At 53.0% G+C, this 3983-nt stretch overlaps 1 non-coding gene across 1 annotated transcript; it reads left to right on the top strand.

Moving 5' to 3' along the window:
- Positions 1-2590: 2590 nt before the first annotated feature.
- TRNAS-GCU (transfer RNA serine (anticodon GCU)) lies at positions 2591-2672 on the top strand. The gene has a single exon. It is a non-coding gene; the product is annotated as a tRNA-Ser (tRNA).
- The last annotated feature ends 1311 nt before the right edge of the window (positions 2673-3983 follow it).

The raw sequence follows: 3983 nt of genomic DNA, 5'->3' as shown, positions 1-3983 counted from the left end.
CATATCTTCTCTGGAGATACCATCACTGGACCTAACCGGGTTTCTCACAGAATCACGGGCACTTTCTCATGCTCCTCTACTAACATCACATCTGCCATCACGTGCCAACAATGCCCAGATGCTTTGTATATTGGACAGACTTCTAACTCCCTTAGACAAAGGGTCAATGGGCACAAAACAGACATCAAAACACTCCAGATCCACAAACCAGTTAGTCAACATTTTAATGGAATGGGGCATTCTGTCAATGACCTAAAGGTGTGTGTGTTACTGAAGAAGAATTGTCGCACTGTTCTGGAAAGGGAAGCAGCTGAGCTGGCGTTTATATTCAAATTCAGCACATTAACACATGGTTTAAATTGTGATGGGAACTTTCTGAGTCATTATAGGGGCTCGTCTGCATACTTGGCTCAATCTAATTCTTGATCTGCCCCCCCCCCACCCCTCCACTCTCTCATTTGCTCACCTTGATTATCTTTTTCTGATCTGTCCTCCTTGCTTACTGTTTTTGGTTCTCTGTGCCTTAAATATTGAGTCTGTTCTGGTCTGGCTACGGTCTGAAGAAGTGGGTCTGTCCCACGAAAGCTCACCTAATAAACTATCTTTAAAGTGCGACTTGACTGCTTTTTGTTTTGATTCCCTACATAAGTAATGTACAACTGCAGGTCCCCTGGTGTAATGAGCAGGGCTCTGAATTCTGCAACCTGAGGTCAAATCTCAGTGGGATCTCTGAGGGCTGTGATGGTTCACTGCAAATCTCTGGCTCTCCCAGGCCTGTGCTACTCCATCCAGATGCACATTTAGGAGCGGGGCTTAGGCCTTATGTTGGATGAACGAGGCAGACGGCAGTTCAGCCTCCGAGAGGTTTGGGTCACTGACAGAAATGCAGCGTGTGGGAATGCAGGGGGGGACCATGACTGCCTGAGGGCCTCCATAAAGAGCCAGTGTGGGGCAGACGCCGCTCACCTAGGCCATCCCTCAGGGCAGCATCACAAGGTGGTAAAGAAACTGGCCAATCCCTCTGTGGGGCTTGTGTTGGAGTAGGAGATAGACCTGGAAGAGGCTTTTCCCCGGCCGCAGAGAAGCACCGGAGAACCCAGGGATGGCTGTGCTGGGGAAAGGGGAAATACAGTCAGGTACAATGAGCGATTGCAGAATTCAAAGAGCAACCTGGCTTCCAGCATTCGGTGGCATTTGGGGCTCTCTCTGGGTAGCCATGTGCAATAGCACAAGAGAGCACCTTGAACATCTCCCGTCCCCCAGGGACGGAAAGGGAACGTCTGTGACCAGGAGGCTGGATTTGGAAAGGGAAGTCAGAGCAATGGATCAAGGGCAGGGCTGGGATGCAGAACTCAGGACCCCTTCCCCAAATATATCCATCGACCCCACATCTGACACTTGTTCTGCTTCAGCTGTCCGGCTGCCTCCAGCCTGGGCTGAGCTCAGGGGCAGTTGGCTCCCTCACTCAGTGCGTCCCAGGGCCAAATCAAGGGAGGGCTGGGTGTGGTGCTGTGTCTGAGGCCCTGTTCCCCATTAGCTGTGGGCTTCTTCAACTGCTCAGGAGAGATTCCAATGTCACTCAGCTGATTAACAGAGCTCTCACCACTGAGGCTTTTGTTTCCATTGGTGGTGCTCACTGGTGCATAGTTCGGAACATATAAAATTTATTCCACACATGGATGGAAGAGGTTGGAGGGAACATTGCTTGTGGGCGTCCAGCCAGGCCAAGGGAGGGCTGTTCGGTGTGTGCTGAGCCTCACTGGGAGTTTGGGGAGGGCAGCTGGGGCTGCTGAGCTGGGTGTGCGGCTGGGTTTGTTGGGTTACATCACAGTGGTTTTCTCTTCTGAGGCGTGGTGCTTTTTGTGGGTGGAACTCTTATCCCAGCATCACACCTCATGCAGGAGCCGTTCGGATCCAGGACTCAGGACCCTTTCCCCAAATGTACATATTCCCCTCTCATCACACACATCTGACACTGTTCCACTTCAAACTCTGGAGCCTTCACTTTCCATGGCTGGTGCCTCAAACTGCTTGCATATGTGGGGGGTTAGCTGGTGAGCTGGAGTCGGTTCCATGTCCATATTCTCCCACTGTTGGTTTTCCTCTCTCCCGACAGCCCACTATTGTCAGCCTGCAAATGTCTCCCTCTTACTGCAACCAGCACTACAAAATTGACCTGAACTTATTCAACCTAATTTTGAAGAACAGACATACCCAGAGGCACCTCAACTGGGCTGAATGGGATTCCTAGGTGCCACAAGAGTCTCTGCTAAAGTGCGGCTGTGCACATTTAGCTGCTTCCTGGGGTGAGCAGGGCCCCAAACACTGCCAGGGTGCAGTGCCCCAGCCAGACATGGGGGCAAGGTGGGGGTAGCTCTGGCTCAGCTGCAGTCAGTGACATGGGCAGCTGCCTCTGAGGGTAGGGCCTGTCCCCAAGGCTGGCTCAGGGGCTCTGCAGGGGCAGGAGTGAGCGTAGCCCTGTTGAGCCAAACCTGCCCACCCTGTGTCTCCAGCCAGCCAGCCAGCGAGTGGCAGAAAGGTTCCTGGCAGGGTTGACTTTGGGACATATGACAAGCTTGTAACCAGAGCTGATGAGGTGGACGAGTGGTGAAGGCGATGGGCTGCTAATCCATTGTGCTCTGCACGCAGGGGTTTGAATCCCATCCTCATCGAACCTTTATCGTCACCAGCCTGCTGAGCTTTGTGGAGTTTCACCCCCATCATGTGGTGTTACTTCCTACACACACCCCCTCCCTGAGCCTCCTGCCTCCCAGCTCCTGTCCTGGGCAGGCTTCAAGCACAGGCCAACCCTGTGAGGCTGAGCTGAGCTCTGGGTGGCAGTGGGATGATTTCATTTACCCTGACAACGCCCAGCCAATCGCCCATGTCAGCCCAACACTGCGACACTCACCTGTCTCCCCTGCAGTGCTGCTCCCAGGCGCTGAGCAGGGCCCCAAACAGAGCCAGGGGTGTCGTGCAATAGCAAGGAGGGGGCAGCCCTGGCTCAGCTGCCTCTGAGGGAAGGGCCTGGCACCAAGGCTGGCTCAGGGACACGGGTCTCTCCCAGATGCTTGGCTGGGCACTGCACATCTGGGACAGGAGCAGATCCCCTGTGATGCTGGTGGCAGAACACACGCTGGTTTTGGGGTGGCCTCAGTGATGGCTTTGTTGGCAAGAGCAGCCAGGCTGGGGGGTTGTCACGGCTCCTTCCCCACTCAAGCAAGAGCAATGCAGAAGTGGGGGCCACCAAAAGTACCTCCAAAACCTCATCTACCAGGTTTAGGTGTAAACTTCCCCCCGCAAAATCCTAAAAACCTTAATTTTGGGGGATAAAATTCTCTGCCACCACCCAAGTCACAATAAGGAAACCAGGGAGGGACGACTGGGGAAATCTCAGCCCCAAAGGGAATAACCAGGACACAAACATGAACCAATACCAGGGCAACGAGAAGAAAAAGAGAGAACTTTTATTATTATTACAACAATATCCGTGTCGCGAGCCTCATGCCCAGATGGAAGAGTCACAAAGTACAACACATGGGGAGTCGCCACCATGGGCCTGGAACTGAGTTACAAGGAGAGGAAAAGATCATTTCTAACAAGCGCCCAGACATCGGATCCCACTTCCCACACCAGCAAACAATAAAAGCGAACGGAGCTGTCTGAACTTTCCCCACGCACAGAAGATGGGAGGGGCTGTTCTTGGAGGGAGATATTCTGTGTCTCTCCCTCATGGCTGGGATGAAGAAACAAGAAAAGACAGAGAACAGAAGAGGGAGGAGCCAAAATTCAATTCTTACCTCCCATTCCTACAGGCCAACCCCACCTGGCTGAGGAGGTTAACCCTTTTACTCCCAGGCTGCTGGCAAACCCTCATGATCATGACGCGCCCCCCCCAAATCACAGACAGTGCTGGACAGCCCCTGGCCACACTGGCTGGGATTTCTACCTGGAGGTCTGAGATAAGACATAGAAAATAAATA

This window comes from Carettochelys insculpta, chromosome 31 (genome assembly GCF_033958435.1).
Source record: "Carettochelys insculpta isolate YL-2023 chromosome 31, ASM3395843v1, whole genome shotgun sequence".
In the NCBI taxonomy this organism is placed as follows: domain Eukaryota; kingdom Metazoa; phylum Chordata; order Testudines; family Carettochelyidae; genus Carettochelys; species Carettochelys insculpta.
Note: the sequence above shows the minus strand (reverse complement) of the source record. Positions and strands in the feature narration are given on the sequence as shown.